Source organism: Scyliorhinus torazame, chromosome 11 (genome assembly GCF_047496885.1).
Source record: "Scyliorhinus torazame isolate Kashiwa2021f chromosome 11, sScyTor2.1, whole genome shotgun sequence".
In the NCBI taxonomy this organism is placed as follows: Eukaryota; Metazoa; Chordata; class Chondrichthyes; order Carcharhiniformes; family Scyliorhinidae; genus Scyliorhinus; species Scyliorhinus torazame.
The window spans coordinates 57,835,894-57,863,642 of record NC_092717.1 but is presented as its reverse complement, the minus strand read 5'-3'; the positions used below and the strand labels follow the sequence as shown (position 1 = coordinate 57,863,642).

General features: G+C 53.2%; 1 long non-coding RNA gene across 4 annotated transcripts in view; it reads left to right on the top strand.

The window, feature by feature from the left end:
* Window positions 1-27,749, top strand: part of LOC140385992 (uncharacterized) — a 67,020-nt gene that overhangs the window by 17,084 nt on the left and 22,187 nt on the right. The window contains exon 1 of one of the 4 annotated variants that reach the window (XR_011933510.1): window positions 23,932-23,993. The exons of 2 other annotated variants lie outside the window; for them this stretch is intronic. This is a non-coding gene — a long non-coding RNA (uncharacterized lncRNA). Of the gene's footprint in view, window positions 1-23,931; window positions 23,994-24,897; window positions 24,918-27,749 lie in introns of those variants that run through there. One more of the 4 variants, XR_011933512.1, reaches the window with a different exon arrangement.

The window sequence follows — 27,749 nt, the reverse complement described above, 5'->3', positions numbered from 1 at the left end:
TCTGCTCTCTGTGGTACGGGAGTCTGCTCTCTGTGATACGGGAGTCTGCTCTCTGTGATACGTGAGTCTACTCTCTGTGATGCGGGAGTCTGCTCTCTGTGATACGTGAGTCTACTCTCTGTGATACGGGAGTCTGCTCTCTGTGATACGTGAGTCTACTCTCTGTGATACTGGAACTGCTCTCTGTGATACGGGAGCCTGCTCCCTGTGGTACGGGAGACTGCTCTCTGTGATATGTGATTCTACTCTCTGTGATGCGGGAGTCTGCTCTCTGTGATACGGGAGTCTGCTCTCTGTGATACGTGAGTCTACTCTCTGTGATGCGGGAGTCTGCTCTCTGTGATACGTGAGTCTACTCTCTGTGATACGGGAGTCTGCTCTCTGTGATACGTGAGTCTACTCTCTGTGATACTGGATCTGCTCTCTGTGATACGGGAGCCTGCTCCCTGTGGTACGGGAGACTGCTCTCTGTGATATGTGATTCTACTCTCTGTGATGCGGGAGTCTGCACTCTGTGATGCGGGTGTCTGCTCTCTGTGGTACGGGAGTCTGCTCTCTGTGATACGGGAGTCTGCTCTCTGTGATACGGGAGCCTGCTCTATGTGATACGGGAGTCTTCTTTCTGTGGTATCTGTGTCTGCTCTCTGTGAGATGGGAGTCTGCTGTCTGTGGTACGTGAGTCTGCTCTCTGGGGTACGGGAGTCTGCTGTCTGTGATACGGGAGTCTGCTCTCTGTGATACGGGAGTCTGCTCTCTGTGGTACGGGAGTCTGCTCTCTGTGATACGGGAGTCTGCTCTCTGTGATACGGTAGTCTGCTCTCTGTGGTACGGGAGTCTGCTCTCTGTGATATGGGAGTCTGCTCTCTGTGATGCGTGAGTCTGCACGCTGTGAGGCGGGAGTCTGCTCTCTGTGGTACGGGAGTCTGCTCTCTGTGATACGTGAGCCTGCTCTCTGTGGTACGGGGGTCTGCTCTCTGTGGTACGGGATTCTGCTCTCTATGATACAGCATTCCGCTCTCTGTGATACGGGATTCTTCTCTCTGTGGTACGTGACTCTGCTCTCTGTGGTACAGGAGTCTGCTCTCTGTGATACGGGAGTCTGCACTCTGTGATGCGGGAGTCTGCTCTCTGTGGTACGGGAGTCTGCTCTCTGTGATACGGGAGTCTGCTCTCAGTGAACGGGAGTCTTCTATCTATGGTACGGGAGTCTGCTCTCTGTGATACGTGAGTCTGCTCTCTGTGGTACGTGAGTCTGCTCTCTGGGGTACGTGAGTCTGCTGTCTGTGATACGGGAGTCTGCTCTCTGTGATACGGGAGTCTGCTCTCTGTGATACTGGAGTCTGCTATCTGTGATTCGGGAGTCTGCTCTCTGTGATATGGGAGTGTGCTCTCTGTGATATGGGAGTCTGCTCTCTGTGATACGGGAGTCTGCTCTCTGTGGTACGGGAGTCTGCTCTCTGTGATACAGGATTCCGCTCTCTGTGATACGGGATACCGCTCTCTGTGATACGGGATTCTGCTCTCTGTGGTTCGTGACTCTGATCTCTCTGGTATGGGAGTCTGCTCTCTTTGATACGGGATTCGGCTCTCTGTGGTACGGGAGTCTGCTCTCTGTGTTACGGTAGTCTGCTCTATGTGATACGGGATCTGATCTCTGTGGTACGTGACTCTGCTCTCTGTCGTACGGGAGTCTGCTCTCTGTGATACGGGATTCTGCTCTCTGTGGTACGGGAGTCTGCCCTCTGTGGTACGTGAGTCTGCTCTCGGGGTACGGGGGTCTGCTCTCTGTGATACGGGATTCTGCTCTCTGTGATACGGGAGTCTGCTCTCTGTGATACGGGAGTCTGCTCTCTGTGATACGGGATCTGATCTCTGTGGTACGTGAGTCTGGTCTCTGTGGTACAGGAGTTTGCTCTCTGTGATACGGGAGTCTGCTCTCTGTGGTACGGGAGTCTGCTCTCAGTGGTACGGGAGTCTGCTCTCTGTGATACAGGATTCCGCTCTCTGTGATACGGGATACTGCTCTCTGTTGTACGTGACTCTGCTCTCTGTGGTACGGGGGTCTGCTCTCTGTGATATGGGATACTGCTCTCTGTGGTACGGGAGTCTGCTCTCTGTGATACGGGAGTCTGCTCTCTGTGATACGTGAGTCTACTCTCTGTGATGCGGGAGTCTGCTCTCTGTGATACGTGAGTCTACTCTCTGTGATACGGGAGTCTGCTCTCTGTGATACGTGAGTCTACTCTCTGTGATACTGGATCTGCTCTCTGTGATACGGGAGCCTGCTCCCTGTGGTACGGGAGACTGCTCTCTGTGATATGTGATTCTACTCTCTGTGATGCGGGAGTCTGCACTCTGTGATGCGGGTGTCTGCTCTCTGTGGTACGGGAGTCTGCTCTCTGTGATACGGGAGTCTGCTCTCTGTGATACGGGAGTCTGCTCTATGTGATACGGGAGTCTTCTTTCTGTGGTATCTGTGTCTGCTCTCTGTGAAATGGGAGTCTGCTGTCTGTGGTACGTGAGTCTGCTCTCTGGGGTACGGGAGTCTGCTGTCTGTGATACGGGAGTCTGCTCTCTGTGATACGGGAGTCTGCTCTCTGTGATACTGGAGTCTGCTCTCTGTGATACGGGAGTGTGCTCTCTGTGATATGGGAGTCTGCTCTCTGTGATACGGGAGTCTGCTCTCTGTGGTACGGGAGTCTGCTCTCTGTGATACAGGATTCCGCTCTCTGTGATACGGGATACCGCTCTCTGTGATACGGGATTCTGCTCTCTGTGGTTCGTGACTCTGATCTCTCTGGTATGGGAGTCTGCTCTCTTTGATACGGGATTCGGCTCTCTGTGGTACGGGAGTCTGCTCTCTGTGTTACGGTAGTCTGCTCTATGTGATACGGGATCTGATCTCTGTGGTATGTGACTCTGCTCTCTGTCGTACGGGAGTCTGCTCTCTGTGATACGGGATTCTGCTCTCTGTGGTACGGGAGTCTGCCCTCTGTGGTACGTGAGTCTGCTCTCGGGGTACGGGGGTCTGCTCTCTGTGATACGGGATTCTGCTCTCTGTGATACGGGAGTCTGCTCTCTGTGATACGGGAGTCTGCTCTCTGTGATACGGGATCTGATCTCTGTGGTACGTGAGTCTGGTCTCTGTGGTACAGGAGTTTGCTCTCTGTGATACGGGAGTCTGCTCTCTGTGGTACGGGAGTCTGCTCTCAGTGGTACGGGAGTCTGCTCTCTGTGATACAGGATTCCGCTCTCTGTGATACGGGATACTGCTCTCTGTTGTACGTGACTCTGCTCTCTGTGGTACGGGGGTCTGCTCTCTGTGATATGGGATTCTGCTCTCTGTGGTACGGGAGTCTGCTCTCTGTGATACGGGAGTCTGCTCTCTGTGATACGTGAGTCTACTCTCTGTGATGCGGGAGTCTGCTCTCTGTGATACGTGAGTCTACTCTCTGTGATACGGGAGTCTGCTCTCTGTGATACGTGAGTCTACTCTCTGTGATACTGGATCTGCTCTCTGTGATACGGGAGCCTGCTCCCTGTGGTACGGGAGACTGCTCTCTGTGATATGTGATTCTACTCTCTGTGATGCGGGAGTCTGCTCTCTGTGATACGGGAGTCTGCTCTCTGTGATACGTGAGTCTACTCTCTGTGATGCGGGAGTCTGCTCTCTGTGATACGTGAGTCTACTCTCTGTGATACGGGAGTCTGCTCTCTGTGATACGTGAGTCTACTCTCTGTGATACTGGATCTGCTCTCTGTGATACGGGAGCCTGCTCCCTGTGGTACGGTAGACTGCGCTCTGTGATATGTGATTCTACTCTCTGTGATGCGGGAGTCTGCACTCTGTGATGCGGGTGTCTGCTCTCTGTGGTACGGGAGTCTGCTCTCTGTGATACGGGAGTCTGCTCTCTGTGATACGGGAGCCTGCTCTATGTGATACGGGAGTCTTCTTTCTGTGGTATCTGTGTCTGCTCTCTGTGAGATGGGAGTCTGCTGTCTGTGGTACGTGAGTCTGCTCTCTGGGGTACGGGAGTCTGCTGTCTGTGATACGGGAGTCTGCTCTCTGTGATACGGGAGTCTGCTCTCTGTGATACTGGAGTCTGCTCTCTGTGATACGGGAGTCTGCTCTCTGTGATATGGGAGTCTGCTCTCTGTGGTATGGGAATCTGCTCTCTGTGGTACAGGAGTCTGCTCTCTGTGAAACGGGAGTCTGCTCTCTGTGATACGGGATTCTGCTCTCTGTGGTACGGGAGTCTGCCCTCTGTGGTACGTGAGTCTGCTCTCGGGGTACGGGGGTCTGCTCTCTGTGATACGGGATTCTGCTCTCTGTGATACGGGAGTCTGCTCTCTGTGATACGGGAGTCTGCTCTCTGTGATACGGGATCTGATCTCTGTGGTACGTGAGTCTGCTCTCAGTGGTACGGGAGTCTGCTCTCTGTGATACAGGATTCCGCTCTCTGTGATACGGGATACTGCTCTCTGTTGTACGTGACTCTGCTCTCTGTGGTACGGGGGTCTGCTCTCTGTGATATGGGATACTGCTCTCTGTGGTACGGGAGTCTGCTCTCTGTGATACGGGAGTCTGCTCTCTGTGATACGTGAGTCTACTCTCTGTGATGCGGGAGTCTGCTCTCTGTGATACGTGAGTCTACTCTCTGTGATACGGGAGTCTGCTCTCTGTGATACGTGAGTCTACTCTCTGTGATACTGGATCTGCTCTCTGTGATACGGGAGCCTGCTCCCTGTGGTACGGGAGACTGCTCTCTGTGATATGTGATTCTACTCTCTGTGATGCGGGAGTCTGCACTCTGTGATGCGGGTGTCTGCTCTCTGTGGTACGGGAGTCTGCTCTCTGTGATACGGGAGTCTGCTCTCTGTGATACGGGAGTCTGCTCTATGTGATACGGGAGTCTTCTTTCTGTGGTATCTGTGTCTGCTCTCTGTGAGATGGGAGTCTGCTGTCTGTGGTACGTGAGTCTGCTCTCTGGGGTACGGGAGTCTGCTGTCTGTGATACGGGAGTCTGCTCTCTGTGATACGGGAGTCTGCTCTCTGTGATACTGGAGTCTGCTCTCTGTGATACGGGAGTGTGCTCTCTGTGATATGGGAGTCTGCTCTCTGTGATACGGGAGTCTGCTCTCTGTGGTACGTGAGTCTGGTCTCTGTGGTACAGGAGTTTGCTCTCTGTGATACGGGAGTCTGCTCTCTGTGGTACGGGAGTCTGCTCTCAGTGGTACGGGAGTCTGCTCTCTGTGATACAGGATTCCGCTCTCTGTGATACGGGATACTGCTCTCTGTTGTACGTGACTCTGCTCTCTGTGGTACGGGGGTCTGCTCTCTGTGATATGGGATACTGCTCTCTGTGGTACGGGAGTCTGCTCTCTGTGATACGGGAGTCTGCTCTCTGTGATACGTGAGTCTACTCTCTGTGATGCGGGAGTCTGCTCTCTGTGATACGTGAGTCTACTCTCTGTGATACGGGAGTCTGCTCTCTGTGATACGTGAGTCTACTCTCTGTGATACTGGATCTGCTCTCTGTGATACGTGAGTCTACTCTCTGTGATACGGGAGTCTGCTCTCTGTGATACGTGAGTCTACTCTCTGTGATACTGGATCTGCTCTCTGTGATACGGGAGCCTGCTCCCTGTGGTACGGGAGACTGCTCTCTGTGATATGTGATTCTACTCTCTGTGATGCGGGAGTCTGCACTCTGTGATGCGGGTGTCTGCTCTCTGTGGTACGGGAGTCTGCTCTCTGTGATACGGGAGTCTGCTCTCTGTGATACGGGAGTCTGCTCTATGTGATACGGGAGTCTTCTTTCTGTGGTATCTGTGTCTGCTCTCTGTGAAATGGGAGTCTGCTGTCTGTGGTACGTGAGTCTGCTCTCTGGGGTACGGGAGTCTGCTGTCTGTGATACGGGAGTCTGCTCTCTGTGATACGGGAGTCTGCTCTCTGTGATACTGGAGTCTGCTCTCTGTGATACGGGAGTGTGCTCTCTGTGATATGGGAGTCTGCTCTCTGTGATACGGGAGTCTGCTCTCTGTGGTACGGGAGTCTGCTCTCTGTGATACAGGATTCCGCTCTCTGTGATACGGGATACCGCTCTCTGTGATACGGGATTCTGCTCTCTGTGGTTCGTGACTCTGATCTCTCTGGTATGGGAGTCTGCTCTCTTTGATACGGGATTCGGCTCTCTGTGGTACGGGAGTCTGCTCTCTGTGTTACGGTAGTCTGCTCTATGTGATACGGGATCTGATCTCTGTGGTACGTGACTCTGCTCTCTGTCGTACGGGAGTCTGCTCTCTGTGATACGGGATTCTGCTCTCTGTGGTACGGGAGTCTGCCCTCTGTGGTACGTGAGTCTGCTCTCGGGGTACGGGGGTCTGCTCTCTGTGATACGGGATTCTGCTCTCTGTGATACGGGAGTCTGCTCTCATTGATACGGGAGTCTGCTCTCTGTGATACGGGATCTGATCTCTGTGGTACGTGAGTCTGGTCTCTGTGGTACAGGAGTTTGCTCTCTGTGATACGGGAGTCTGCTCTCTGTGGTACGGGAGTCTGCTCTCAGTGGTACGGGAGTCTGCTCTCTGTGATACAGGATTCCGCTCTCTGTGATACGGGATACTGCTCTCTGTTGTACGTGACTCTGCTCTCTGTGGTACGGGGGTCTGCTCTCTGTGATATGGGATTCTGCTCTCTGTGGTACGGGAGTCTGCTCTCTGTGATACGGGAGTCTGCTCTCTGTGATACGTGAGTCTACTCTCTGTGATGCGGGAGTCTGCTCTCTGTGATACGTGAGTCTACTCTCTGTGATACGGGAGTCTGCTCTCTGTGATACGTGAGTCTACTCTCTGTGATACTGGATCTGCTCTCTGTGATACGGGAGCCTGCTCCCTGTGGTACGGGAGACTGCTCTCTGTGATATGTGATTCTACTCTCTGTGATGCGGGAGTCTGCTCTCTGTGATACGGGAGTCTGCTCTCTGTGATACGTGAGTCTACTCTCTGTGATGCGGGAGTCTGCTCTCTGTGATACGTGAGTCTACTCTCTGTGATACGGGAGTCTGCTCTCTGTGATACGTGAGTCTACTCTCTGTGATACTGGATCTGCTCTCTGTGATACGGGAGCCTGCTCCCTGTGGTACGGGAGACTGCTCTCTGTGATATGTGATTCTACTCTCTGTGATGCGGGAGTCTGCACTCTGTGATGCGGGTGTCTGCTCTCTGTGGTACGGGAGTCTGCTCTCTGTGATACGGGAGTCTGCTCTCTGTGATACGGGAGCCTGCTCTATGTGATACGGGAGTCTTCTTTCTGTGGTATCTGTGTCTGCTCTCTGTGAGATGGGAGTCTGCTGTCTGTGGTACGTGAGTCTGCTCTCTGGGGTACGGGAGTCTGCTGTCTGTGATACGGGAGTCTGCTCTCTGTGATACGGGAGTCTGCTCTCTGTGATACTGGAGTCTGCTCTCTGTGATACGGGAGTCTGCTCTCTGTGATATGGGAGTCTGCTCTCTGTGGTATGGGAATCTGCTCTCTGTGGTACAGGAGTCTGCTCTCTGTGAAACGGGAGTCTGCTCTCTGTGATACGGGATTCTGCTCTCTGTGGTACGGGAGTCTGCCCTCTGTGGTACGTGAGTCTGCTCTCGGGGTACGGGGGTCTGCTCTCTGTGATACGGGATTCTGCTCTCTGTGATACGGGAGTCTGCTCTCTGTGATACGGGAGTCTGCTCTCTGTGATACGGGATCTGATCTCTGTGGTACGTGAGTCTGCTCTCAGTGGTACGGGAGTCTGCTCTCTGTGATACAGGATTCCGCTCTCTGTGATACGGGATACTGCTCTCTGTTGTACGTGACTCTGCTCTCTGTGGTACGGGGGTCTGCTCTCTGTGATATGGGATACTGCTCTCTGTGGTACGGGAGTCTGCTCTCTGTGATACGGGAGTCTGCTCTCTGTGATACGTGAGTCTACTCTCTGTGATGCGGGAGTCTGCTCTCTGTGATACGTGAGTCTACTCTCTGTGATACGGGAGTCTGCTCTCTGTGATACGTGAGTCTACTCTCTGTGATACTGGATCTGCTCTCTGTGATACGGGAGCCTGCTCCCTGTGGTACGGGAGACTGCTCTCTGTGATATGTGATTCTACTCTCTGTGATGCGGGAGTCTGCACTCTGTGATGCGGGTGTCTGCTCTCTGTGGTACGGGAGGCTGCTCTCTGTGATACGGGAGTCTGCTCTCTGTGATACGGGAGTCTGCTCTATGTGATACGGGAGTCTTCTTTCTGTGGTATCTGTGTCTGCTCTCTGTGAGATGGGAGTCTGCTGTCTGTGGTACGTGAGTCTGCTCTCTGGGGTACGGGAGTCTGCTGTCTGTGATACGGGAGTCTGCTCTCTGTGATACGGGAGTCTGCTCTCTGTGATACTGGAGTCTGCTCTCTGTGATACGGGAGTGTGCTCTCTGTGATATGGGAGTCTGCTCTCTGTGATACGGGAGTCTGCTCTCTGTGGTACGTGAGTCTGGTCTCTGTGGTACAGGAGTTTGCTCTCTGTGATACGGGAGTCTGCTCTCTGTGGTACGGGAGTCTGCTCTCAGTGGTACGGGAGTCTGCTCTCTGTGATACAGGATTCCGCTCTCTGTGATACGGGATACTGCTCTCTGTTGTACGTGACTCTGCTCTCTGTGGTACGGGGGTCTGCTCTCTGTGATATGGGATACTGCTCTCTGTGGTACGGGAGTCTGCTCTCTGTGATACGGGAGTCTGCTCTCTGTGATACGTGAGTCTACTCTCTGTGATGCGGGAGTCTGCTCTCTGTGATATGTGAGTCTACTCTCTGTGATACGGGAGTCTGCTCTCTGTGATACGTGAGTCTACTCTCTGTGATACTGGATCTGCTCTCTGTGATACGGGAGCCTGCTCCCTGTGGTACGGGAGACTGCTCTCTGTGATATGTGATTCTACTCTCTGTGATGCGGGAGTCTGCACTCTGTGATGCGGGTGTCTGCTCTCTGTGGTACGGGAGTCTGCTCTCTGTGATACGGGAGTCTGCTCTCTGTGATACGGGAGTCTGCTCTATGTGATACGGGAGTCTTCTTTCTGTGGTATCTGTGTCTGCTCTCTGTGAGATGGGAGTCTGCTGTCTGTGGTACGTGAGTCTGCTCTCTGGGGTACGGGAGTCTGCTGTCTGTGATACGGGAGTCTGCTCTCTGTGATACGGGAGTCTGCTCTCTGTGATACTGGAGTCTGCTCTCTGTGATACGGGAGTGTGCTCTCTGTGATATGGGAGTCTGCTCTCTGTGATACGGGAGTCTGCTCTCTGTGGTACGGGAGTCTGCTCTCTGTGATACAGGATTCCGCTCTCTGTGATACGGGATACCGCTCTCTGTGATACGGGATTCTGCTCTCTGTGGTTCGTGACTCTGATCTCTCTGGTATGGGAGTCTGCTCTCTTTGATACGGGATTCGGCTCTCTGTGGTACGGGAGTCTGCTCTCTGTGTTACGGTAGTCTGCTCTATGTGATACGGGATCTGATCTCTGTGGTACGTGACTCTGCTCTCTGTCGTACGGGAGTCTGCTCTCTGTGATACGGGATTCTGCTCTCTGTGGTACGGGAGTCTGCCCTCTGTGGTACGTGAGTCTGCTCTCGGGGTACGGGGGTCTGCTCTCTGTGATACGGGATTCTGCTCTCTGTGATACGGGAGTCTGCTCTCATTGATACGGGAGTCTGCTCTCTGTGATACGGGATCTGATCTCTGTGGTACGTGAGTCTGGTCTCTGTGGTACAGGAGTTTGCTCTCTGTGATACGGGAGTCTGCTCTCTGTGGTACGGGAGTCTGCTCTCAGTGGTACGGGAGTCTGCTCTCTGTGATACAGGATTCCGCTCTCTGTGATACGGGATACTGCTCTCTGTTGTACGTGACTCTGCTCTCTGTGGTACGGGGGTCTGCTCTCTGTGATATGGGATTCTGCTCTCTGTGGTACGGGAGTCTGCTCTCTGTGATACGGGAGTCTGCTCTCTGTGATACGTGAGTCTACTCTCTGTGATGCGGGAGTCTGCTCTCTGTGATACGTGAGTCTACTCTCTGTGATACGGGAGTCTGCTCTCTGTGATACGTGAGTCTACTCTCTGTGATACTGGATCTGCTCTCTGTGATACGGGAGCCTGCTCCCTGTGGTACGGGAGACTGCTCTCTGTGATATGTGATTCTACTCTCTGTGATGCGGGAGTCTGCTCTCTGTGATACGGGAGTCTGCTCTCTGTGATACGTGAGTCTACTCTCTGTGATGCGGGAGTCTGCTCTCTGTGATACGTGAGTCTACTCTCTGTGATACGGGAGTCTGCTCTCTGTGATACGTGAGTCTACTCTCTGTGATACTGGATCTGCTCTCTGTGATACGGGAGCCTGCTCCCTGTGGTACGGGAGACTGCTCTCTGTGATATGTGATTCTACTCTCTGTGATGCGGGAGTCTGCACTCTGTGATGCGGGTGTCTGCTCTCTGTGGTACGGGAGTCTGCTCTCTGTGATACGGGAGTCTGCTCTCTGTGATACGGTAGTCTGCTCTCTGTGGTACGGGAGTCTGCTCTCTGTGATATGGGAGTCTGCTCTCTGTGATGCGTGAGTCTGCACGCTGTGAGGCGGGAGTCTGCTCTCTGTGGTACGGGAGTCTGCTCTCTGTGATACGTGAGCCTGCTCTCTGTGGTACGGGGGTCTGCTCTCTGTGGTACGGGATTCTGCTCTCTATGATACAGCATTCCGCTCTCTGTGATACGGGATTCTTCTCTCTGTGGTACGTGACTCTGCTCTCTGTGGTACAGGAGTCTGCTCTCTGTGATACGGGAGTCTGCACTCTGTGATGCGGGAGTCTGCTCTCTGTGGTACGGGAGTCTGCTCTCTGTGATACGGGAGTCTGCTCTCAGTGAACGGGAGTCTTCTATCTATGGTACGGGAGTCTGCTCTCTGTGATACGTGAGTCTGCTCTCTGTGGTACGTGAGTCTGCTCTCTGGGGTACGTGAGTCTGCTGTCTGTGATACGGGAGTCTGCTCTCTGTGATACGGGAGTCTGCTCTCTGTGATACTGGAGTCTGCTATCTGTGATTCGGGAGTCTGCTCTCTGTGATATGGGAGTGTGCTCTCTGTGATATGGGAGTCTGCTCTCTGTGATACGGGAGTCTGCTCTCTGTGGTACGGGAGTCTGCTCTCTGTGATACAGGATTCCGCTCTCTGTGATACGGGATACCGCTCTCTGTGATACGGGATTCTGCTCTCTGTGGTTCGTGACTCTGATCTCTCTGGTATGGGAGTCTGCTCTCTTTGATACGGGATTCGGCTCTCTGTGGTACGGGAGTCTGCTCTCTGTGTTACGGTAGTCTGCTCTATGTGATACGGGATCTGATCTCTGTGGTACGTGACTCTGCTCTCTGTCGTACGGGAGTCTGCTCTCTGTGATACGGGATTCTGCTCTCTGTGGTACGGGAGTCTGCCCTCTGTGGTACGTGAGTCTGCTCTCGGGGTACGGGGGTCTGCTCTCTGTGATACGGGATTCTGCTCTCTGTGATACGGGAGTCTGCTCTCTGTGATACGGGAGTCTGCTCTCTGTGATACGGGATCTGATCTCTGTGGTACGTGAGTCTGGTCTCTGTGGTACAGGAGTTTGCTCTCTGTGATACGGGAGTCTGCTCTCTGTGGTACGGGAGTCTGCTCTCAGTGGTACGGGAGTCTGCTCTCTGTGATACAGGATTCCGCTCTCTGTGATACGGGATACTGCTCTCTGTTGTACGTGACTCTGCTCTCTGTGGTACGGGGGTCTGCTCTCTGTGATATGGGATACTGCTCTCTGTGGTACGGGAGTCTGCTCTCTGTGATACGGGAGTCTGCTCTCTGTGATACGTGAGTCTACTCTCTGTGATGCGGGAGTCTGCTCTCTGTGATACGTGAGTCTACTCTCTGTGATACGGGAGTCTGCTGTCTGTGATACGGGAGTCTGCTCTCTGTGATACGGGAGTCTGCTCTCTGTGATACTGGAGTCTGCTCTCTGTGATACGGGAGTCTGCTCTCTGTGATATGGGAGTCTGCTCTCTGTGGTATGGGAATCTGCTCTCTGTGGTACAGGAGTCTGCTCTCTGTGAAACGGGAGTCTGCTCTCTGTGATACGGGATTCTGCTCTCTGTGGTACGGGAGTCTGCCCTCTGTGGTACGTGAGTCTGCTCTCGGGGTACGGGGGTCTGCTCTCTGTGATACGGGATTCTGCTCTCTGTGATACGGGAGTCTGCTCTCTGTGATACGGGAGTCTGCTCTCTGTGATACGGGATCTGATCTCTGTGGTACGTGAGTCTGCTCTCAGTGGTACGGGAGTCTGCTCTCTGTGATACAGGATTCCGCTCTCTGTGATACGGGATACTGCTCTCTGTTGTACGTGACTCTGCTCTCTGTGGTACGGGGGTCTGCTCTCTGTGATATGGGATACTGCTCTCTGTGGTACGGGAGTCTGCTCTCTGTGATACGGGAGTCTGCTCTCTGTGATACGTGAGTCTACTCTCTGTGATGCGGGAGTCTGCTCTCTGTGATACGTGAGTCTACTCTCTGTGATACGGGAGTCTGCTCTCTGTGATACGTGAGTCTACTCTCTGTGATACTGGATCTGCTCTCTGTGATACGGGAGCCTGCTCCCTGTGGTACGGGAGACTGCTCTCTGTGATATGTGATTCTACTCTCTGTGATGCGGGAGTCTGCACTCTGTGATGCGGGTGTCTGCTCTCTGTGGTACGGGAGTCTGCTCTCTGTGATACGGGAGTCTGCTCTCTGTGATACGGGAGTCTGCTCTATGTGATACGGGAGTCTTCTTTCTGTGGTATCTGTGTCTGCTCTCTGTGAGATGGGAGTCTGCTGTCTGTGGTACGTGAGTCTGCTCTCTGGGGTACGGGAGTCTGCTGTCTGTGATACGGGAGTCTGCTCTCTGTGATACGGGAGTCTGCTCTCTGTGATACTGGAGTCTGCTCTCTGTGATACGGGAGTGTGCTCTCTGTGATATGGGAGTCTGCTCTCTGTGATACGGGAGTCTGCTCTCTGTGGTACGTGAGTCTGGTCTCTGTGGTACAGGAGTTTGCTCTCTGTGATACGGGAGTCTGCTCTCTGTGGTACGGGAGTCTGCTCTCAGTGGTACGGGAGTCTGCTCTCTGTGATACAGGATTCCGCTCTCTGTGATACGGGATACTGCTCTCTGTTGTACGTGACTCTGCTCTCTGTGGTACGGGGGTCTGCTCTCTGTGATATGGGATACTGCTCTCTGTGGTACGGGAGTCTGCTCTCTGTGATACGGGAGTCTGCTCTCTGTGATACGTGAGTCTACTCTCTGTGATGCGGGAGTCTGCTCTCTGTGATACGTGAGTCTACTCTCTGTGATACGGGAGTCTGCTCTCTGTGATACGTGAGTCTACTCTCTGTGATACTGGATCTGCTCTCTGTGATACGTGAGTCTACTCTCTGTGATACGGGAGTCTGCTCTCTGTGATACGTGAGTCTACTCTCTGTGATACTGGATCTGCTCTCTGTGATACGGGAGCCTGCTCCCTGTGGTACGGGAGACTGCTCTCTGTGATATGTGATTCTACTCTCTGTGATGCGGGAGTCTGCACTCTGTGATGCGGGTGTCTGCTCTCTGTGGTACGGGAGTCTGCTCTCTGTGATACGGGAGTCTGCTCTCTGTGATACGGGAGTCTGCTCTATGTGATACGGGAGTCTTCTTTCTGTGGTATCTGTGTCTGCTCTCTGTGAAATGGGAGTCTGCTGTCTGTGGTACGTGAGTCTGCTCTCTGGGGTACGGGAGTCTGCTGTCTGTGATACGGGAGTCTGCTCTCTGTGATACGGGAGTCTGCTCTCTGTGATACTGGAGTCTGCTCTCTGTGATACGGGAGTGTGCTCTCTGTGATATGGGAGTCTGCTCTCTGTGATACGGGAGTCTGCTCTCTGTGGTACGGGAGTCTGCTCTCTGTGATACAGGATTCCGCTCTCTGTGATACGGGATACCGCTCTCTGTGATACGGGATTCTGCTCTCTGTGGTTCGTGACTCTGATCTCTCTGGTATGGGAGTCTGCTCTCTTTGATACGGGATTCGGCTCTCTGTGGTACGGGAGTCTGCTCTCTGTGTTACGGTAGTCTGCTCTATGTGATACGGGATCTGATCTCTGTGGTACGTGACTCTGCTCTCTGTCGTACGGGAGTCTGCTCTCTGTGATACGGGATTCTGCTCTCTGTGGTACGGGAGTCTGCCCTCTGTGGTACGTGAGTCTGCTCTCGGGGTACGGGGGTCTGCTCTCTGTGATACGGGATTCTGCTCTCTGTGATACGGGAGTCTGCTCTCATTGATACGGGAGTCTGCTCTCTGTGATACGGGATCTGATCTCTGTGGTACGTGAGTCTGGTCTCTGTGGTACAGGAGTTTGCTCTCTGTGATACGGGAGTCTGCTCTCTGTGGTACGGGAGTCTGCTCTCAGTGGTACGGGAGTCTGCTCTCTGTGATACAGGATTCCGCTCTCTGTGATACGGGATACTGCTCTCTGTTGTACGTGACTCTGCTCTCTGTGGTACGGGGGTCTGCTCTCTGTGATATGGGATTCTGCTCTCTGTGGTACGGGAGTCTGCTCTCTGTGATACGGGAGTCTGCTCTCTGTGATACGTGAGTCTACTCTCTGTGATGCGGGAGTCTGCTCTCTGTGATACGTGAGTCTACTCTCTGTGATACGGGAGTCTGCTCTCTGTGATACGTGAGTCTACTCTCTGTGATACTGGATCTGCTCTCTGTGATACGGGAGCCTGCTCCCTGTGGTACGGGAGACTGCTCTCTGTGATATGTGATTCTACTCTCTGTGATGCGGGAGTCTGCTCTCTGTGATACGGGAGTCTGCTCTCTGTGATACGTGAGTCTACTCTCTGTGATGCGGGAGTCTGCTCTCTGTGATACGTGAGTCTACTCTCTGTGATACGGGAGTCTGCTCTCTGTGATACGTGAGTCTACTCTCTGTGATACTGGATCTGCTCTCTGTGATACGGGAGCCTGCTCCCTGTGGTACGGGAGACTGCTCTCTGTGATATGTGATTCTACTCTCTGTGATGCGGGAGTCTGCACTCTGTGATGCGGGTGTCTGCTCTCTGTGGTACGGGAGTCTGCTCTCTGTGATACGGGAGTCTGCTCTCTGTGATACGGGAGCCTGCTCTATGTGATACGGGAGTCTTCTTTCTGTGGTATCTGTGTCTGCTCTCTGTGAGATGGGAGTCTGCTGTCTGTGGTACGTGAGTCTGCTCTCTGGGGTACGGGAGTCTGCTGTCTGTGATACGGGAGTCTGCTCTCTGTGATACGGGAGTCTGCTCTCTGTGATACTGGAGTCTGCTCTCTGTGATACGGGAGTCTGCTCTCTGTGATATGGGAGTCTGCTCTCTGTGGTATGGGAATCTGCTCTCTGTGGTACAGGAGTCTGCTCTCTGTGAAACGGGAGTCTGCTCTCTGTGATACGGGATTCTGCTCTCTGTGGTACGGGAGTCTGCCCTCTGTGGTACGTGAGTCTGCTCTCGGGGTACGGGGGTCTGCTCTCTGTGATACGGGATTCTGCTCTCTGTGATACGGGAGTCTGCTCTCTGTGATACGGGAGTCTGCTCTCTGTGATACGGGATCTGATCTCTGTGGTACGTGAGTCTGCTCTCAGTGGTACGGGAGTCTGCTCTCTGTGATACAGGATTCCGCTCTCTGTGATACGGGATACTGCTCTCTGTTGTACGTGACTCTGCTCTCTGTGGTACGGGGGTCTGCTCTCTGTGATATGGGATACTGCTCTCTGTGGTACGGGAGTCTGCTCTCTGTGATACGGGAGTCTGCTCTCTGTGATACGTGAGTCTACTCTCTGTGATGCGGGAGTCTGCTCTCTGTGATACGTGAGTCTACTCTCTGTGATACGGGAGTCTGCTCTCTGTGATACGTGAGTCTACTCTCTGTGATACTGGATCTGCTCTCTGTGATACGGGAGCCTGCTCCCTGTGGTACGGGAGACTGCTCTCTGTGATATGTGATTCTACTCTCTGTGATGCGGGAGTCTGCACTCTGTGATGCGGGTGTCTGCTCTCTGTGGTACGGGAGGCTGCTCTCTGTGATACGGGAGTCTGCTCTCTGTGATACGGGAGTCTGCTCTATGTGATACGGGAGTCTTCTTTCTGTGGTATCTGTGTCTGCTCTCTGTGAGATGGGAGTCTGCTGTCTGTGGTACGTGAGTCTGCTCTCTGGGGTACGGGAGTCTGCTGTCTGTGATACGGGAGTCTGCTCTCTGTGATACGGGAGTCTGCTCTCTGTGATACTGGAGTCTGCTCTCTGTGATACGGGAGTGTGCTCTCTGTGATATGGGAGTCTGCTCTCTGTGATACGGGAGTCTGCTCTCTGTGGTACGTGAGTCTGGTCTCTGTGGTACAGGAGTTTGCTCTCTGTGATACGGGAGTCTGCTCTCTGTGGTACGGGAGTCTGCTCTCAGTGGTACGGGAGTCTGCTCTCTGTGATACAGGATTCCGCTCTCTGTGATACGGGATACTGCTCTCTGTTGTACGTGACTCTGCTCTCTGTGGTACGGGGGTCTGCTCTCTGTGATATGGGATACTGCTCTCTGTGGTACGGGAGTCTGCTCTCTGTGATACGGGAGTCTGCTCTCTGTGATACGTGAGTCTACTCTCTGTGATGCGGGAGTCTGCTCTCTGTGATATGTGAGTCTACTCTCTGTGATACGGGAGTCTGCTCTCTGTGATACGTGAGTCTACTCTCTGTGATACTGGATCTGCTCTCTGTGATACGGGAGCCTGCTCCCTGTGGTACGGGAGACTGCTCTCTGTGATATGTGATTCTACTCTCTGTGATGCGGGAGTCTGCACTCTGTGATGCGGGTGTCTGCTCTCTGTGGTACGGGAGTCTGCTCTCTGTGATACGGGAGTCTGCTCTCTGTGATACGGGAGTCTGCTCTATGTGATACGGGAGTCTTCTTTCTGTGGTATCTGTGTCTGCTCTCTGTGAGATGGGAGTCTGCTGTCTGTGGTACGTGAGTCTGCTCTCTGGGGTACGGGAGTCTGCTGTCTGTGATACGGGAGTCTGCTCTCTGTGATACGGGAGTCTGCTCTCTGTGATACTGGAGTCTGCTCTCTGTGATACGGGAGTGTGCTCTCTGTGATATGGGAGTCTGCTCTCTGTGATACGGGAGTCTGCTCTCTGTGGTACGGGAGTCTGCTCTCTGTGATACAGGATTCCGCTCTCTGTGATACGGGATACCGCTCTCTGTGATACGGGATTCTGCTCTCTGTGGTTCGTGACTCTGATCTCTCTGGTATGGGAGTCTGCTCTCTTTGATACGGGATTCGGCTCTCTGTGGTACGGGAGTCTGCTCTCTGTGTTACGGTAGTCTGCTCTATGTGATACGGGATCTGATCTCTGTGGTACGTGACTCTGCTCTCTGTCGTACGGGAGTCTGCTCTCTGTGATACGGGATTCTGCTCTCTGTGGTACGGGAGTCTGCCCTCTGTGGTACGTGAGTCTGCTCTCGGGGTACGGGGGTCTGCTCTCTGTGATACGGGATTCTGCTCTCTGTGATACGGGAGTCTGCTCTCATTGATACGGGAGTCTGCTCTCTGTGATACGGGATCTGATCTCTGTGGTACGTGAGTCTGGTCTCTGTGGTACAGGAGTTTGCTCTCTGTGATACGGGAGTCTGCTCTCTGTGGTACGGGAGTCTGCTCTCAGTGGTACGGGAGTCTGCTCTCTGTGATACAGGATTCCGCTCTCTGTGATACGGGATACTGCTCTCTGTTGTACGTGACTCTGCTCTCTGTGGTACGGGGGTCTGCTCTCTGTGATATGGGATTCTGCTCTCTGTGGTACGGGAGTCTGCTCTCTGTGATACGGGAGTCTGCTCTCTGTGATACGTGAGTCTACTCTCTGTGATGCGGGAGTCTGCTCTCTGTGATACGTGAGTCTACTCTCTGTGATACGGGAGTCTGCTCTCTGTGATACGTGAGTCTACTCTCTGTGATACTGGATCTGCTCTCTGTGATACGGGAGCCTGCTCCCTGTGGTACGGGAGACTGCTCTCTGTGATATGTGATTCTACTCTCTGTGATGCGGGAGTCTGCTCTCTGTGATACGGGAGTCTGCTCTCTGTGATACGTGAGTCTACTCTCTGTGATGCGGGAGTCTGCTCTCTGTGATACGTGAGTCTACTCTCTGTGATACGGGAGTCTGCTCTCTGTGATACGTGAGTCTACTCTCTGTGATACTGGATCTGCTCTCTGTGATACGGGAGCCTGCTCCCTGTGGTACGGGAGACTGCTCTCTGTGATATGTGATTCTACTCTCTGTGATGCGGGAGTCTGCACTCTGTGATGCGGGTGTCTGCTCTCTGTGGTACGGGAGTCTGCTCTCTGTGATACGGGAGTCTGCTCTCTGTGATACGGGAGCCTGCTCTATGTGATACGGGAGTCTTCTTTCTGTGGTATCTGTGTCTGCTCTCTGTGAGATGGGAGTCTGCTGTCTGTGGTACGTGAGTCTGCTCTCTGGGGTACGGGAGTCTGCTGTCTGTGATACGGGAGTCTGCTCTCTGTGATACGGGAGTCTGCTCTCTGTGATACTGGAGTCTGCTCTCTGTGATACGGGAGTCTGCTCTCTGTGATATGGGAGTCTGCTCTCTGTGGTATGGGAATCTGCTCTCTGTGGTACAGGAGTCTGCTCTCTGTGAAACGGGAGTCTGCTCTCTGTGATACGGGATTCTGCTCTCTGTGGTACGGGAGTCTGCCCTCTGTGGTACGTGAGTCTGCTCTCGGGGTACGGGGGTCTGCTCTCTGTGATACGGGATTCTGCTCTCTGTGATACGGGAGTCTGCTCTCTGTGATACGGGAGTCTGCTCTCTGTGATACGGGATCTGATCTCTGTGGTACGTGAGTCTGCTCTCAGTGGTACGGGAGTCTGCTCTCTGTGATACAGGATTCCGCTCTCTGTGATACGGGATACTGCTCTCTGTTGTACGTGACTCTGCTCTCTGTGGTACGGCGGTCTGCTCTCTGTGATATGGGATACTGCTCTCTGTGGTACGGGAGTCTGCTCTCTGTGATACGGGAGTCTGCTCTCTGTGATACGTGAGTCTACTCTCTGTGATGCGGGAGTCTGCTCTCTGTGATACGTGAGTCTACTCTCTGTGATACGGGAGTCTGCTCTCTGTGATACGTGAGTCTACTCTCTGTGATACTGGATCTGCTCTCTGTGATACGGGAGCCTGCTCCCTGTGGTACGGGAGACTGCTCTCTGTGATATGTGATTCTACTCTCTGTGATGCGGGAGTCTGCACTCTGTGATGCGGGTGTCTGCTCTCTGTGGTACGGGAGTCTGCTCTCTGTGATACGGGAGTCTGCTCTCTGTGATACGGGAGTCTGCTCTATGTGATACGGGAGTCTTCTTTCTGTGGTATCTGTGTCTGCTCTCTGTGAGATGGGAGTCTGCTGTCTGTGGTACGTGAGTCTGCTCTCTGGGGTACGGGAGTCTGCTGTCTGTGATACGGGAGTCTGCTCTCTGTGATACGGGAGTCTGCTCTCTGTGATACTGGAGTCTGCTCTCTGTGATACGGGAGTGTGCTCTCTGTGATATGGGAGTCTGCTCTCTGTGATACGGGAGTCTGCTCTCTGTGGTACGGGAGTCTGCTCTCTGTGATACAGGATTCCGCTCTCTGTGATACGGGATACCGCTCTCTGTGATACGGGATTCTGCTCTCTGTGGTTCGTGACTCTGATCTCTCTGGTATGGGAGTCTGCTCTCTTTGATACGGGATTCGGCTCTCTGTGGTACGGGAGTCTGCTCTCTGTGTTACGGTAGTCTGCTCTATGTGATACGGGATCTGATCTCTGTGGTACGTGACTCTGCTCTCTGTCGTACGGGAGTCTGCTCTCTGTGATACGGGATTCTGCTCTCTGTGATACGGGATTCTGCTCTCTGTGATACGGGAGTCTGCTCTCATTGATACGGGAGTCTGCTCTCTGTGATACGGGATCTGATCTCTGTGGTACGTGAGTCTGGTCTCTGTGGTACAGGAGTTTGCTCTCTGTGATACGGGAGTCTGCTCTCTGTGGTACGGGAGTCTGCTCTCTGTGGTACGGGAGTCTGCTCTCTGTGATACAGGATTCCGCTCTCTGTGATACGGGATACCGCTCTCTGTGGTACGGGAGTCTGCTCTCTGTGATACGGGAGTCTGCTCTCTGTGATACGTGAGTCTACTCTCTGTGATGCGGGAGTCTGCTCTCTGTGATACGTGAGTCTACTCTCTGTGATACGGGAGTCTGCTCTCTGTGATACGTGAGTCTACTCTCTGTGATACTGGATCTGCTCTCTGTGATACGGGAGCCTGCTCCCTGTGGTACGGGAGACTGCTCTCTGTGATATGTGATTCTACTCTCTGTGATGCGGGAGTCTGCTCTCTGTGATACGGGAGTCTGCTCTCTGTGATACGTGAGTCTACTCTCTGTGATGCGGGAGTCTGCTCTCTGTGATACGTGAGTCTACTCTCTGTGATACGGGAGTCTGCTCTCTGTGATACGTGAGTCTACTCTCTGTGATACTGGATCTGCTCTCTGTGATACGGGAGCCTGCTCCCTGTGGTACGGGAGACTGCTCTCTGTGATATGTGATTCTACTCTCTGTGATGCGGGAGTCTGCACTCTGTGATGCGGGTGTCTGCTCTCTGTGGTACGGGAGTCTGCTCTCTGTGATACGGGAGTCTGCTCTCTGTGATACGGGAGCCTGCTCTATGTGATACGGGAGTCTTCTTTCTGTGGTATCTGTGTCTGCTCTCTGTGAGATGGGAGTCTGCTGTCTGTGGTACGTGAGTCTGCTCTCTGGGGTACGGGAGTCTGCTGTCTGTGATACGGGAGTCTGCTCTCTGTGATACGGGAGTCTGCTCTCTGTGATACTGGAGTCTGCTCTCTGTGATACGGGAGTCTGCTCTCTGTGATATGGGAGTCTGCTCTCTGTGGTATGGGAATCTGCTCTCTGTGGTACAGGAGTCTGCTCTCTGTGAAACGGGAGTCTGCTCTCTGTGATACGGGAGTCTGCTCTCTGTGATACGGGAGTCTGCTCTCTGTGGTACGGGAGTGTGCTCTCTGTGATACGGGAGTCTTCTTTCTGTGGTACCGGTGTCTGCTCTCTGTGAGACGGGAGTCTGCTCTCTGTGGTACGGGGGTCTGCTCTCTGTGGTACGGGATTCTGCTCTCTATGATACAGCATTCCGCTCTCTGTGATACGGGATTCTTCTCTCTGTGGTACGTGACTCTGCTCTCTGTGGTACAGGAGTCTGCTCTCTGTGATATGGGAGTCTGCACTCTGTGATGCGGGAGTCTGCTCTCTGTGGTACGGGAGTCTGCTCTCTGTGATACGGGAGTCTGCTCTCTGTGATACGGTAGTCTGCTCTCTGTGGTACGGGAGTCTGCTCTCTGTGATATGGGAGTCTGCTCTCTGTGATGCGTGAGTCTGCACGCTGTGAGGCGGGAGTCTGCTCTCTGTGGTACGGGAGTCTGCTCTCTGTGATACGTGAGCCTGCTCTCTGTGGTACGGGGGTCTGCTCTCTGTGGTACGGGATTCTGCTCTCTATGATACAGCATTCCGCTCTCTGTGATACGGGATTCTTCTCTCTGTGGTACGTAACTCTGCTCTCTGTGGTACAGGAGTCTGCTCTCTGTGATACGGGAGTCTGCACTCTGTGATGCGGGAGTCTGCTCTCTGTGGTACGGGAGTCTGCTCTCTGTGATACGGGAGTCTGCTCTCTGTGATACGGGAGTCTTCTATCTATGGTACGGGAGTCTGCTCTCTGTGATACGTGAGTCTGCTCTCTGTGGTACGTGAGTCTGCTCTCTGGGGTACGTGAGTCTGCTGTCTGTGATACGGGAGTCTGCTCTCTGTGATACGGGAGTCTGCTCTCTGTGATACTGGAGTCTGCTATCTGTGATTCGGGAGTCTGCTCTCTGTGATATGGGAGTGTGCTCTCTGTGATATGGGAGTCTGCTCTCTGTGATACGGGAGTCTGCTCTCTGTGGTACGGGAGTCTGCTCTCTGTGATACAGGATTCCGCTCTCTGTGATACGGGATACCGCTCTCTGTGATACGGGATTCTGCTCTCTGTGGTTCGTGACTCTGATCTCTCTGGTATGGGAGTCTGCTCTCTTTGATACGGGATTCGGCTCTCTGTGGTACGGGAGTCTGCTCTCTGTGTTACGGTAGTCTGCTCTATGTGATACGGGATCTGATCTCTGTGGTACGTGACTCTGCTCTCTGTCGTACGGGAGTCTGCTCTCTGTGATACGGGATTCTGCTCTCTGTGGTACGGGAGTCTGCCCTCTGTGGTACGTGAGTCTGCTCTCGGGGTACGGGGGTCTGCTCTCTGTGATACGGGATTCTGCTCTCTGTGATACGGGAGTCTGCTCTCTGTGATACGGGAGTCTGCTCTCTGTGATACGGGATCTGATCTCTGTGGTACGTGAGTCTGGTCTCTGTGGTACAGGAGTTTGCTCTCTGTGATACGGGAGTCTGCTCTCTGTGGTACGGGAGTCTGCTCTCAGTGGTACGGGAGTCTGCTCTCTGTGATACAGGATTCCGCTCTCTGTGATACGGGATTCTGCTCTCTGTTGTACGTGACTCTGCTCTCTGTGGTACGGGGGTCTGCTCTCTGTGATATGGGATACTGCTCTCTGTGGTACGGGAGTCTGCTCTCTGTGATACGGGAGTCTGCTCTCTGTGATGCGGGAGTCTACTCTCTGTGATGCGGGAGTCTGCTCTCTGTGATACGTGAGTCTACTCTCTGTGATACGGGAGTCTGCTCTCTGTGATACGTGAGTCTACTCTCTGTGATACTGGATCTGCTCTCTGTGATACGGGAGCCTGCTCCCTGTGGTACGGGAGACTGCTCTCTGTGATATGTGATTCTACTCTCTGTGATACTGGATCTGCTCTCTGTGGTACGGGAGTCTGCTCTCTGTGATACGGGAGTCTGCTCTCTGTGATACGGGAGTCTGCTCTATGTGATACGGGAGTCTTCTTTCTGTGGTATCTGTGTCTGCTCTCTGTGAGATGGGAGTCTGCTGTCTGTGATACGGGAGTCTGCTCTCTGTGATATGGGAGTCTGCTCTCTGTGATACGTGAGTCTACGCTCTGTAATGCGGGAGTCTGCTCTCTGTGATACGTGAGTCTACTCTCTGTTATACGGGTGTCTGCTCTCTGTGATACGGGTGTCTGCACTCTGTGATACGGGAGTCTGCTCTCTGTGATACGGGGGTCTGCTCTCTGTGGTGCGGGAGTCTGCTCTCTGTGGTACGGGAGTCTGCTCTCTGTGGTACGGGAGTCTGCTCTCTGTGGTACGTGAGTCTGCTCTCTGTGATACGGGAGTCTGCTCTCTGTGATGCGGGAGTCCGCTCTCTGTGATGCGGGAGTCTGCTCTCTGTGGTACGGGAGTCTGCTCTCTGTGATACGGGATTCTGCTCTCTGTGATACGGGATTCTGCTCTCTGTGAGACGGAAGTCTGCTCTCTGTGATGCGGGAGTCTGCTCTCTGTGATGCGGGAGTCTGCTCTCTGTGGTACGGGAGCCTGCTCTCTGTGATACGGGAGTCTGCTCTCTGTGATACGGGAGTCTGCTCTCTGTGATACGGGAGTCTGCTCTCTGTGATACGGGAGTCTGCTCTCTTTGATACGGGAGTCTGCTCTCTTGGGTACGGGAGTCTGCTCTCTTGGGTACGGGAGTCTGCTCTCTGTGATGCGGGAGTCTGCTCTCTGTGATGCGGGAGTCTGCTCTCTGTGATGCGGGAGTCTGCTCTCTGTGATGCGGGAGTCTGCTCTCTGTGGTATGGGAATCTGCTCTCTCTGATACGTGAGTCTGCTCTCTGTGATACGGGAGTCTGCTCTCTGTGATACGGGAGTCTGCTCTCTTTGATACGGGAGTCTGCTCTCTTTGGTACGCGAGTCTGCTCTCTGGGATACGGGAGTCTGCTCTCTGTGATACGGGAGTCTGCTCTCTGTGATACGGGAGTCTGCTCTCTGTGATACTGGAGTCTGCTCGCTGTGATACGGGAGTCTGCTCGCTGTGATACGGGAGTCTGCTCGCTGTGATACGGGAGTCTGCTCGCTGTGATACGGGAGTCTGCTCTCTGTGATACGGGAGTCTGCTCTCTGTGATACGGGAGTCTGCTCTCTCTGGTACGGGAGTCTGCTCTCTGTGATACGGGAGTCTGCTCTCTGTGATACGGGTGTCTGCTCTCTGTGATACGGGAGTCTGCTCTCTGTGATACGGGAGTCTGCTCTCTGTGACACGGGAGTCTGCTCTCTGTGGTACGGCAGTCTGCTCTCTCTGGTAAAGCAGTCTGCTCTCTGTGATACGGGAGTCTGCTCTCTGTGATACGGGAGTCTGCTCTCTGTGATACGGGAGTCTGCTCTCTGTGATACGGGATTCTGCTCTCTGTGATACGGGAGTCTGCTCTCTGTGATACGGGAGACTGCTCTCTGTGGTAAAGGATTCTGCTCTCTGTGATACGGGAGCCTGCTCTCTGTGGTACTGGTATCTGCTCTCTGTGATATGGGAGTCTGCTCTCTGTGATACGGGAGTCTGCTCTCTGTGATACGGGAGTCTGCTCGCTGTGATACGGGAGTCTGCTCGCTGTGATACGGGAGTCTGCTCGCTGTGATACGGGAGTCTGCTCTCTGTGATACGGGAGTCTGCTCTCTGTGATACGGGAGTCTGCTCTCTCTGGTACGGGAGTCTGCTCTCTGTGATACGGGAGTCTGCTCTCTGTGATACGGGTGTCTGCTCTCTGTGATACGGGAGTCTGCTCTCTGTGATACGGGAGTCTGCTCTCTGTGACACGGGTGTCTGCTCTCTGTGGTACGGCAGTCTGCTCTCTCTGGTAAAGCAGTCTGCTCTCTGTGATACGGGAGTCTGCTCTCTGTGATACGGGAGTCTGCTCTCTGTGATACGGGAGTCTGCTCTCTGTGATACGGGATTCTGCTCTCTGTGATACGGGAGTCTGCTCTCTGTGATACGGGAGACTGCTCTCTGTGGTAAAGGATTCTGCTCTCTGTGATACGGGAGCCTGCTCTCTGTGGTACTGGTATCTGCTCTCTGTGATACGGGAGTCTGCTCTCTGTGATACGGGAGTCTGCTCTCTGTGGTACGGGAGTCTGCTCTCTGTGGTACGGAAGTCTGCTCTCTGGGATACCGGTGCTGCTGTCCCTGTGGTACGTTATTCTGCTCTCTCTGATAATGGAGACTGCCCTCTGTGATGAACCACAGGCCTTTCCTCATATCGATCAAATGACCACACAACCAGTCAGTTAGTTTAAAAGATTGTGTATTTACCTCGACATGCAAACACAATATCTACTACGAGTTAAGCTACACCTATCAGCTCCAATAACCTATACTTAACTTCAGGGCGACCGGCACTTTGCAAATGGATAAGGCCTTTATCTGGAGTTCACTTGGCTGGTTCGAAGAAGCTGGCTCTGTCTCTGCTGGGCTCAGCCGTCAGGTAGCGATCGTTTGTCTTGAACTTGACTGGCTGTTCTTGCTACAGTTTGCTGGCACAGGCCGGATCCAAAAGAGACAGAACACATGGCTGTGTCCTGTTTTATCCCTCTGGGATTTTGCGTTCTTTGGAGCGTTCCTTCACCTTGGACCCCATAGTCCGACTGGGCTCTGACCACTGCCGTTGATGTCGGCCAATAAAGGGGCGGGTGCCTTGGAGGCTGGGCGGGTCCTTAGCGGTCATTGACCTTGGCAGTTGGGCTCTCTGAGTAAAGGGAGTGGCGCCGATCCGTCTGTGGCTGTATCGGTTTCTTGATTAGAGTCCTATTGTCCTGGGAAACAGGCTATTAAGAATGCAAACGAGCGGGGATTTCGATCAGCTCTCGCTACCTGTGTTTCAGATACACATAAGCTCTGTGTCTGTCTGAGTCCTGGGTTGGCCATAATTCCCATTGTCCTTTGCAGGTGGCCATCTTAGATGGCTACATCCCATCCTCTTGATCCTGAACGTGAATCGTGGTAGTTCACACTATTGATCCCTATCCATCCTTGGTGTACCGGTCACCCTTGGTCAAGGCCAGGTTCTACTCGATCCTCTGCTATGTTTTGGTGCATTTACCTGATATTTATTAACACATCATACATTAATTATTCTCTAACGGGTCACTATAAAACATTTCACTATTAATCATTTAACTTATCCGTACTGTTGATTACTAACTAACACTATCTAAGCTACTCTCATGCTGCTGGCAAATATCAAAAAGAACTTAAGTACAGTACAAAAATTTTAAAACAGCAGCATCACATTTCTACTTAATTCTGGTAACATTTACAAAGGTACTGTTATAACCTGCCTGCTTACCATTGGCTGGGGACTAATGACAATCCCACAATCCTGTGGGAGTATGAGCTTCCCCAATGAGGGGGGCGGATAAATCATTAGCAGACTCCCTGTCTCAATAAAGCTGGCCAGTTTGGAACCAGCAGGAAGGAGTAAGCAGCAAGCGAGGTTGCTGCTGTTGTGTGTACATATGTTATTATAAATAAATGTTATTTCTTTGTATCCTTGAAACTCATGCTGGATTCTTCGTGGCCCTTACAAAACTGGTGACGAGGGTTAAAGTGAATAGCTGTCTACACTGCTGAAGCCACCTCCCTGGATTTTTGTGGATACAGGTTGGAAGTTGTTTTCTATTATACCATGCCTCTGTACGGACGTTTGGATGTTTTTGATGCTGCGCTGGAAAGCTGGAACCAGTACGCACAAGTGATGCGTTACTATTTCCGGGCAAACAATATCACCGAAAACGAGAGCCAGGTGGTCATATTGCTCACCGCCTGCGGCCCGCATACGTTTGGGGTGATTAGGAGCCTTACGTACCCAGCTGCGCCGGTCACCAAAACGTTTGATGAACTTGTGAATTTAGTGGGGCAGCATTTTAACCCAACCCCATCCACGATAGTCCAACATTACCGGTTTAATACCGCTGAGAGGACCCCAGGAGAATCCCTTGCCGACTTTCTGTCCAGGCTACGCAGGATTGCGGAGTACTGTAACTATGGTGAGACCTTGTCAGAAATGTTACGTGACCGTTTGGTTTGCGGTATTAACAATGCAGCCACCCAGAGAAAGTTGTTAGCTCAGCCAACATTGACTTTTCAACAGGCCATTCAAATAGTATTGTCCCGAGAGAGCACAGAACGAGGAGTGCAGGAGATACAGGGAATGGACGTGCATGCCTTGGGGCGCAACCCCATCCATCCGAAAGCGGAACCTTGAGACGACGTCCGGATCGATGCCAGTGGCCGTCGGACATTCCTCCCCGCAGGGAGCCTTCTCCATAACCGATGGATGAGGAGCCATGTCCGTGTCAGACTTGTAGGCGCCGACCCCGTTCGTGGACGCCGGCCCTGGGGCTGCCAGAGGTGCCGTCGTTCCGACCAAAACTGGGACCAGCCCAGGGGCCGTACCTTCCATGTGGATGAACCTGCGGCGACTACTCCTGAGGAGGTGGAGACAGAGGACAACTGCCTGCAGCTGCATTGTGTGGTAGCTCCCCGTGTGGCTCCCATTAAGGTGACAGTACGGGTCAATGGTCACCCGCTTGAGATGGAGTTGGCACTGGTGCAGCGGTCTCCGTGATCGCCCAGATGACATTCGACCGCATCAAGCAGGGTATACAGACC